Source organism: Ictidomys tridecemlineatus, chromosome 3, assembly GCF_052094955.1.
Source record: "Ictidomys tridecemlineatus isolate mIctTri1 chromosome 3, mIctTri1.hap1, whole genome shotgun sequence".
Classification (NCBI taxonomy): domain Eukaryota; kingdom Metazoa; phylum Chordata; class Mammalia; order Rodentia; family Sciuridae; genus Ictidomys; species Ictidomys tridecemlineatus.
The window spans coordinates 213,531,962-213,542,280 of NC_135479.1; positions in this window are offsets into that span (position 1 = coordinate 213,531,962).

Here is a 10,319-nt window from a genome sequence, read left to right on the forward strand (position 1 = left end):
AAGGACTTCTGGGGCTGTCACGGCAGCAGAGAGCAAGACCCAAGTGCAGCCCTCTGTGGTGCACCCAGGTCTACTGTGCAACCCCGCAGGCGCCCGGCAGGTCCTGGCAGGAAACAGTGGGCTCCCCGTGAGGGAAGGCAGGGGACCCTCCTGCTAGGAAGCCATCCTGCCCCAGCTCTGGGACAGCTCTCCTCCCTCCAGCAGGGTGTGGAGGATAGCCGCGGTCCCCGAGGGCCTTTCCTGGACCTGCTGCCACACCCACCAGCCGTGACACAGGCACAGAGCAATTCAAGTGGGCACAGTAAGACACAGTCCCAACACGGGCTGGCCTGTTCTGTGTCCCTGAGGCTTAGGGTTCCCGGTCCCTGTCTGGTTCCAGGGATGATCCTGGCGTGGGTGCTGCTGGCCTGGTTCGCCAGGGGAAGGGGACGGCTGGGGTCCCAGCTCTCGGGGTGCAGTGTGCAGGAAACACTTTTCCTTTATCTTCCACGTGGTCTAGCCAGACCAAGTTCAGTCATTTTGGCCTTCCAGAAAAAGTGACTTGTGACAAAGCTGAGTCCTGAGCCAGCCTGCGCTGGAGAGGGGCAGAGGAGGCACCTGTGGCGGGTTCACCCTGCAAGTTTCCACCCAAGACCTAATGAGGGGCATGGTGGGGAGGCTCCTTGGCAGGTTTCACTCTTGCCTCTTCCTGGGTCAGCCCTCCGTGTTTCTGAGCCTCGTGTGACCCCTGCTGGCACCATCTGGGAATGGACTGGTCACCATGGACACACCAGCCTGTCACCACCCACATTCTCCTTTTGACTCCTGCACCTGTGCGCTGGAGGACACCAGCCTGGGCAGGATGGGCACCCTGAGGCTGGGCGGCTGGGACCGGTTCTTAGACACTTGTGGCATCATATGCCCACCCCTTGCCTGGCTCTGGAAAGACGGAAAGTGGGAGAGAAACTGGAGGAGAAAGAGCCAGGGGAAGAGCCAGAGGAGGAGGCAGAGGTGGATGGAGGTGGAGGTGGAGGTGGAGCCGGCCTTGGCTGGACAGCAGAGCCAGTGTCTGGTCTCCAGGATGCACCCAGTGACAACGAAGAGCTCAAAGCCAGGCCTGAGGCCACCAATCCAGGCCTGGACCCCGACAATTGTTGTCCTGAGAAGAAAAGGCCAATATGCTTTTGCACCAAAGTGAGTCTGATTTTAGAACCAAATTTGAGACATTTAGGTAGGATTCACGTTGGCCCATGCCATGGCTGTGTCCCCTCCCCAAATTAAAGGGGCAGAGAATTCTGCCAGATCAGAGGTCAAAGGAAAGGAAAGTGACCGCATGAGCATACAGCTGGAAAGCTGGAGACACCCCAGGGTCCCCACAGTGGCTGGGAGGAACCCAGGTCGCCCCCAGGAGCTGCTGAGACCAGTTCAGTTAGGGGACACGTTGTGTCCCCTCAAGACCCCTGAAGGCCAAACCTAGCACTTGTGCTTGGCCACAGGGGGTTTAAAGAAGTGATTAAGTTCAAAAGGGTTATCAGGGTGGGCCCACCCCCTGCTGCACTCCTTCTAAGAAGAGTAAATAGGACACAGCACTCAGAGAGGGCCCACGCTGTGGGGACACTGGAGACAGAGTCTGCAAGGAAGGAGAGAGGGATCAGAAGAAACCAGCCCTGAGCACCTTGACCTGGCTTTGGCCTCCAGGACCTGAGACAATACATTCCCTGCCTCTGTCCTTGTGTGCAGCCACCGGGAGCTAGCACAGTACATAGAGGACAGGGTTATCAACCCGTGCCCCTGGGGGGCTGAGCTCTGCACAGGCAGGTCAGCACAAGGTCAGTGTGAGGTCAGCGCAGGTGTCTAAGGAGCTGTGCCATCCCCTCAGCGTCACACTTGGGAAGGTCCTGTGAGTCCCCTGGGTGATCTGGAGCCGACAGAGGAAAAGTGGGTTATGTGCAAATACTACGTGTTGTACACCAGGGGCTGGGGCACCCCAGGACTTCAGTGTCCACAGGGCCTGGACCATCCCCAGAGAATGCTGAGGGTGACTGCCTGGACCAGGATGTGAGCTGGGGCACCTCTGTGGGGCTGTGGGCACCAGGACCAGGGGAGAGGTCACTTGCAGGCTCAGGTGGGGGTCAGATCTGGCCGCGTGGCTGGGTACTGCCATTCAGCTAGAAAACGCTGCGGCCAGCCCAGTCTGGCAGCTACTCTGCGACCCAGGTGAGTTTCTGAACTCTCCAAATCTGTTTTCTCATCTATGAAATGGACGACGGTTCACACCGTCCCTTAGCACAGCTCTTAGGTCAAGGTCAGCCTCCACAGGAGGAGCAGCCACCTGTGTGCACTGGAGACTCCTCCGCCTTCACTGGACAGCTGGGGCCACCCAGAAGAGCACTCGAGCGAGTCTGGGTTCTCTCCTCCACCGGCCTTGGGAGAGGGATGCAGCTGCCCAGGGGATTCCAACAGAGCAACGTACAGTGTTCCGTGAAGAGAGCAGGCGGGGGACCTGGACTTAACAAAGAGGATCAAGATGGGTTTCTTTATGTTCTCGGATGCAAACAATCCTATGAAGAGATAAAGGAAGGGCTGGGATATGGCTCCGGGGTCTAGCATGCACAAGGCCCTGGGCTCTATCCCAGCAACACAAATTTTTTAAAAAAATGGTAAAACAATAATTTTGTAGTAATCAGAAATTCAGGATATTTTTTAAAAGAAAGAAATTCAAAATATGGCTCCTGACAAGAGCCGGAGGCCAGATAACAGCTTCTACAGAATGCTTTGCTCTCTTCTCAAATCCTGTCTCTGTTTTTGACGCCCTGAGAGGTAAGAGGAGCCAGTGCCGCCGTCGTGTTGGAGGTGGGATTAGTGCAAGGGGGCAGCGGGGTCCAGCAGCGTCAGGGCGGAGGCCAGGCGGGGAGGGCAGCGGCCGCTATAGAGAAGGAAACGGGAGCTCCCCTGCCTGCCGCGGAGCTGTCTGAACTGGACGAACCGGATGGCAGAAGCATTTCCTGGTGCTGGACAGGCAGGAGGGGAAGCAGGTGTCCTGACTTACCGCAGTCTCTGAGAAAAGCAGTTTCCAAACCACAGTTAGAGGCCTGGACAGAGCCCCGAGGTCTCATGAATTCAAAGGGACAAAGAGGTCCCAGGGAGCAGGCAGCAGCTAGAAATTGCAGGACAGGGTGCCCAAGAGAAGGGCACTCCCAAGACAGAGGCCAGGAAGGGGCACAGCAGTCCCTGAGCCTCTGGCTGAGACAGACCAGAGAGGTGACCTGCAACAGGCCAGGTGGAGAGCGACACAGGCCTGTGAGGCCCAGAGAGCAGCGGTCCCCAGACCCTCGCAGCGATGGTGGCACGCTCCTCCTGTCTTTGCAGCACGGGAATGACCTGCTCCTCTTTGAGCTACTGGAGCATCGGCGGAGAACAACACTTACCAGGCCCCACCATACAGGAGCCAGACGCTCCCGTGGCAGCAGAAGCCAGGTTTCAATCTGTGAGCTCCAGGGGGACATGCCCTGGGCCCCCAGCCCCTTCCTCTCCAATCGGCCACACCCCTTCACTGTGTGCCTGTCCTACGGACACACGCAGACCCTGCCGCAATGAGTGACCATGCCCGGCTTCTGAATGACCCTGCCCTTGCCAGAGTCCACTCCAAGCAGAGTGTTGGTTCGTAGCCCCCACTCCGTAATGTGGTCCCAGACCACAACAAAATCACCCCTGAGTGTCATTGCCTGTAATAATATTTCAGTAGTTGTTTTATTGCGGTGATAAAACTAATAAAGCCCAGTTATAAGACACATCATGATGTTAATATATCAAGTAATTTGTCAAAGTTCATAACTTGGTGGCATTTATGTAAAACATTTATATCACATTGTTAAAAGACCGTGAAATTCAATAGCTTCAGGGACTCTGTTTTACATGCTCTTAAAATCCAAATCGTAAAGAAATTGTTTTACAATAAATCTATATTTTCAGCAGCCGTGTTCTGGATCACCTGTATGTAAAACGAATTTGAGTGGGTTTCATCACCTGGGGTCAGTAACCGTTTGTGGGCCTCCTCTGTGGAGATGCACTATCTCAAGCAGTCCCCAGGTCGCTCCTGAGATTCACAGTGACGACACCATGTCACATGCACAGAGCACCTGTGGCCAGCTGACCTGCAGAGTTGGTGCCTGGACCTGGCACCTTGATCCTCCCGGGTCTTGACCTCACGGATCAGTGGAAACCCTTGGTCTCCACCAGAATCAGCAACACCCAGAACCTGTGCAAACTCATGCCAGGCCTCACCCCATACCTGCCAATCAGGCCAGCCAGTCCGCTCAGCCCTCAGGGAACCGGCCTGTGGAGGGAGTCATTCCAGATGCAGTGCCCAGAACTGACCTGCAACGGCGACCATCAGGAGTTCATATCAGAATTGCTTGAAGTGACAGGAAGACGGTCCTGTGCCTCATAGCTGTACAGTCGCCCCTCAGACTCCAAAATCTACACCTGCTCGAATGCCTTATATAAAGTAGTGTAGTACTATTGTACTATAAGACCCCGTTACTTAGAATGCCAATACCATGTAACGCTATGAAATCAGTAGTTACCGCATGTTGTTTAGGAGGAACAACAGAGGATTTCATACAGATGCCACCCCATCCCTAGACAGGCACCACCGCGTGCAAACCCTCCTTGGTGAAGGCACAGGGCTGTGTGCAGGTGGAGGGCAAGGCCTGGTCGCCATGGCGGGCTCTGGTTATGCAGAGTGCGCGTGGGTGGGTAAGGCTGTGAACATCCATTAAGAGCCATCGCGGGGATCTAGTGCTGCCGCCACCCTGGGGCTCAGCTGTGAGTGAGGAAGAAGGGCTCAGGTGTGCTGGGAGGGCTCCTCATGCCCTTTGGGTCCAGTAACAGCCTTGCTGACTTGGCGGCCACCTGTTCTGCATCCCGGCTACAGGTCAGAGTTAGACAAGCACCTATGGAAATGACCGCTGAACCTCAGCCAAGCTCTCCCTGGGGCATGGCAGCCGTGACCATGACCCAGCACGACTTGTCTGCAATCCTTCCTCTTCTAACTTCCTGTGGCATCAGGGTTCCTGAATACCCACCAGAGATTCTCAGACGAGGTGATAGTAGTCGTGCATGCAGAAGGCCAGTGGGACTGAAATGGTCATTGTCCCGTGTGGTTGAACCCTTTGAAATCCATCCAAGAGCATTATCTAGGGACAGTTTTCCCTTGTTAGGTCATCAGAACCTCCCTCCCTCCCGTGATGGCAGGAGTTGTGCTGTAATTGCTGGACCGTGAGGTCACCTAACCCTGGACTCGGGCTGCCTGAGGGTCTCACTGCCTCTGATGAGCTGGGTGAATGCCCGTGGTCTCATCGGTCACCATTTACAATATGGTCCTTTTAAATGACACACTTACTATACTGTCCATGTGTATAAAATCTTTAGATGGTAAAAATGGTCTTCCCAGATTTTAAATTTGCAACAAATACAATTTTAAAGAAATAAACTTTTTCAATTCTTAAAAAAAAAAAAAGTAGGACTGGTGTGACTAGTTGGCTGTCTTCCGGGGCAGCCATGAGGGTGGCCCTCCTCTCCTTTGGCCAGGGGCAGATGGGTGGATGGCCAACAGTGGGTCTGAGTGTAGGGGGCAGTCTGACCCAGTGCTGGACCCCGCTAGATCTCTCACCAGGGAAGGGGGCCCCTGGGGAACAAGAGGTGCCAAGAAGATTTGGCGGAAAGGGATGGCACGCAGAAGACCGCGAGCCAGGGAGCCCCTGCATGCCCTGTCCCAGGAGGAGACCTCACTTCCTGTTGCTGTTCTCCTCGGGGACCCCACACACACTTCTCATGGCCATCTGTACAGAAGAGAGTTGGCCAGACCTCCTGGGAGGAGAGCCCACACAGGCACAGAGCTGTGGACTCAGAGGATGGCAGCAGGTGGGGGCCACATAGAACGGGCGCAGTGGCTGAGGCCGACATTCTGACTTGGATGTCCTCCCTGGGATCTGGGAGTGGTGGTGTGGGGTTAGTGACCTTCCAGGTTGGCTATCTGAAGCCTGAAGAAGAATGGCTCAGAGTTACTGAGGTCGGAACGTCTGAAATCTCTCATGCTGCAGAGGACAGAGCTCAAGGCTCCAGGAAATAGAGATGAATCTGTTCTCTGCACCTAGCTCAGCCACTCTGACACCCACTCCCTGGGAGGCCGAGAGGATGACAAGGAACGTGCTGGTGTTCCTTAAGCAGCTCTGGGAGGCAGGAGGGGGGACACACACAGAGCATGGGGACGGAGTTCCTCACCTTTACCTGGAACTATGGGTGCCGCAGTCCAGCTGGGCAAAGTAACCGAGAGGTGACAAGCAACTGTGCAGGTTGAAGCAGGAACTGCTTTATTGCGGAACAGCAGAGGTATATATATCTCACTGATTTACATAAAGCATGACTCAATCAGCATCATCCAATCATAGCATTGCTCCCCTACAGATAGATACAGCAATCAACCAATAAGGAGAGAGAGAGAGAGCTAGAGAGAGAGAGAGAGAGAGAGAGAGAGAGAGAGAGAATTTTTTTAATACCTATTTTTTAGTTTTCGGTGGACACAACATCTTTGTTTGTATGTGGTGCTGAGGATCGAACCCGGGCCGCACGCATGCCAGGCGAGCGCGCTGCAGCTTGAGCCACATCCCCAGCCCTCCCCACCATCTTGATGGCTCGGTGGCGTTGCCTCCCAAGCCACTCCTCCTGGCAAACTGCCAGGCGCCATCTTGACTTAGTCACGGCCTCCAACAATGGGGTCCAGGGGTGGCCTCAAGAATCAGGAACAGGTGGGTCTAAGTGCCTCAAGAAGCAAGGGATAGAAGATACTGGAATATTCTGACCCACCGTTGCTGGTGGTCACAGGGTCCCTGACATGCCACAGATGCCTACTAAGTGCCGTTTGACAAATTTGGAAGGGAAGAGCCCAAACTGCCAAGAAGCATCTGAAGTCCTGGCTGCCCCGTCCTGAGCCCGAGGTGGCCAGCTCACACAGGACACCAGTCCACACAGGCCGTCCCTGGGGCTCGCGGCTCTGCTGCTGTGAGAGGCCATCCTTTCCCTGCTGGAGCTGGACTGCCAGGAGGGCCTTCCACCACAGAGCGGGGACGGTGGCCAAGGGACAGTTACAAAGACCAATATGTCAGGAATTCCTCCTCGACTGAAGACAACAGTCCAGAGCACCCCAAGTAAACGAAGCTCAAACAAAAACCATGATTCAAGGTATGGTGAGAGGTGGGCCTTGGTTTAGAGTCTGTCGTGGTGAATCAACAATCATGAACGTGGGGCAGTTTAGCCACAGGCCGTTTAACAAAAGGTAAGCCGTGCACACTCCATCGCTCGGGCCCACAGGTGAATGGAGAGCAGACCCAAGCTGGCAGTGGGCTGCGCTGTCCTGTGTTCCCGGCCAGCGTAATTAACCAGTTGCACAGAGCGTGACGCGCCATCGTTGGTTTCACGTCTGGCTTACCTGACGTTCCCGGTGGTCCATCAAGGGCGTCATTGCTACAAAACGTTTATTTTACTTTTACTTTTCCAAGAGCTCTTCCTCACCCTTTGAACCGAATTGTTCTGCTCTGAAGGCACCGTTGGGGCTCCTTTGTTGACTATCATGTGCCTTATTATTTACCCTAATTTTGGCTTGAGCTGTTCTCCAACGTAACACTGACCATTTCCATCAACTCCTGCAGCTTTTCCAAGACTCAACGCTTCCCCTCCTCATCTACTGTAGCACAATGTGGGAAATCCGGCGATCGGGAAGAGGGCTTGTCAACAGCATGGACGGGAGGGGCTGAACACAGCTCGCCTGGCATGTACAGAGAACTGAAAAAAAAAACAAAAATGTGCATTCACCTGACACCCAGGGACAGCTAGACGCTAGCGCTAAACAGGAATAGTCTTTAAAAGGTCGGTTCATTGGCAAATATGGCCAACGCTGCCTGAGTGCCACAATGTCACTCCCAACTCTACAAAACAGGATTCATGTCATAAATACTCGGAGGGCTTCCAACCCCAGCCCCAAGCCCAGTGCCTGATTCACAGTTGGCCTCCAGGAAATACCTGCTGAATAAATGAACTGCAAATCATGGTAAAGAGCATACAAGAGTAAACAAATCATCGCCATGGTCACCAGCACCCCGTAGAGCAGATCCTGCTCAGAGGTGTGAGAAGTCTGAAGATAATCAGTAAGGAATAGAGGGCAAAGACAGACGTTAGATTGAAAGGGAGACACCAGGTGGGTCTCCAGCCCTGAGAAGAGCTGGAACTGGACACCTGGACAAGGCCCCAGTGCTTTATCTAAGGAAGTACATCAAGCTTCCAGTGTGGCTGGGACCTTGTGGTGGCAGGTGACGCCCTTCTCGGCGGCGATGTTTGATCCTGGGGCTGTGAGCTGAGGCAGGGCCAGCGTGACCTGGGCTTTCTCCAACCAGGAATCTCACCCTGGAGTGCTCGGTGCACGTAGGCAGATTTCACAGCCCGTTGATGTTTACAACTCATGCATGTCAATAATCACAACAGAAAGAAAACCAAAGAGCACTAGGAGATGGTATGCAGAGGAGGCAGGACACCAGGAGGGACTGCCAGCAGCCAGAGGGGAGGCCCTTGCGGAGGGGAGGGGTGTGAGGCAGGGCGTCAGGGTCAGGGGTCAGGCAGAGCACTCATGGTGGGCAAGGCCAGCATAGCCAGGGGAAGAGAAAGGTCAGGTGCCAGTCTGGGGGTCCCCAAGGACACTGGTCCCCAGGCTGGCTGCAGAGCCCAGCATGCGCTCCTGGTGATTCATGGGAGAGAAGTGCTCTTCTGTGCTGCACAGCCTAATAAATCCAGAAGCAATGGCAGGTTAGGAAAATCTTATTTCTCCAACATGACTGCAGGGCCTGAACTTGGGCCCAGTCATCACCAGGATCACCTGCTCACCACAGGTCGACCACACAGGCACACCTTCATGACGCCGTGGGTTCAGTTCCAGACCAAAACAAAGAGATCACAGTCAAGCACGTCACCTTGATATCCTTGGTTTTCCAGTGCATATAAAAGTTGTGGTTTTCCTTCCATCAAATAAGCAAGTGACAATAGCGTGGTACAAAATATCTGTAGACTGTTATTAAACATTCTTTATTGCTAAAGATGCTTTATTATGCTTTATAAACATGCTTTATTGCTAAAGCACGCTAATAGTCACCTGAGCCTTTCGGGAGTCACATCGTCCTGCTGGTAGAGGGTCTTGCCTCAGTGTTGATGGTGCCCGACTGACGCAGGGGGCAGCTGCAGAAAGCTGGACGGCCTGGAAGTTTCTCAGAACAAGAAGCGGTGAGGTCCACTGCATGCATGGGCTCTTCCTTTCAGGACAGTTTTCCTGTAGCGTGGGAGGCTGGGGACAGCACCGTGCCCACACTAGGACGTTGGGAATCTGCTCTTCCCACCCCGCGGGTGCACTATCTAAATCCTCAACCACATCTCCTTGATCACAGCATCCTCCCAGAAGTCGGTGCCATCTCAAGACCATGCTCTTTGCCCATTCACAAGAAGTGACTTCTCGCCTGTGGACGTGTCACTGTGAGGTGCAGCCATCCGGCCAGTCCTCAGGCTCCTCTTCTCAGTCTGGGCCTCTTGCCGCGTGCACTGCCTGCGCAGTTCCTTCTCCCCTGCCGTCCTGAGCCCCCCAAGTCCCCGTGAGGGTCGGGATGAACTTCTTCCCATTAGTGTAGGGATCTTGCCCCCCTCCCCTGACCACGAATGTTCTTACCGGCATCCGGAACGAGACCCTTCCAGGTTTTCAACTGCCCGCATCAGAGGAGGCACCATCAAGGGCACTCACAGCCCCACAGAACACACTTCTTAAACAAGAAGATGTGGGCTGGGGATGTGGCTCAAGCGGTAGCGCGCTCACCTGGCATGCGCACGGCGCTGGGTTCATCCTCAGCACCACATACAAATAAAGTTATTGTGTCCGCCGAAAACAAAAATAATTAAAATTCTCTCTCTCTCTCTCTCTCTCTCTCTCTCTCTCTCTCTCTCTCTCTCTCTCTCTCCCTCCCTCCCTCCCTCCCCCCTTTAAAAAAACAAGAAGACGTGAAGTCAGAATGACTCCCAGTCCCCGGGTGCAGAGGGGTGCTGGGCCAGCAGGCCTGGACACAGCATGGGGGCTCTATGTCCCTCTCCACCAGAGCTCTTGGGGACGAGGTGTTTGGCCAATGAGCAGTGATATTTGAAAGAATCTTTTTCTGAGCAGCAGGTCTCAATGGTGGACTTAAAATGTGGACTGTGTTGGAAAAGAGAGGCCTGGCCTGTTGCTCCATTCGCAGAGCATGAACTGGTGGATC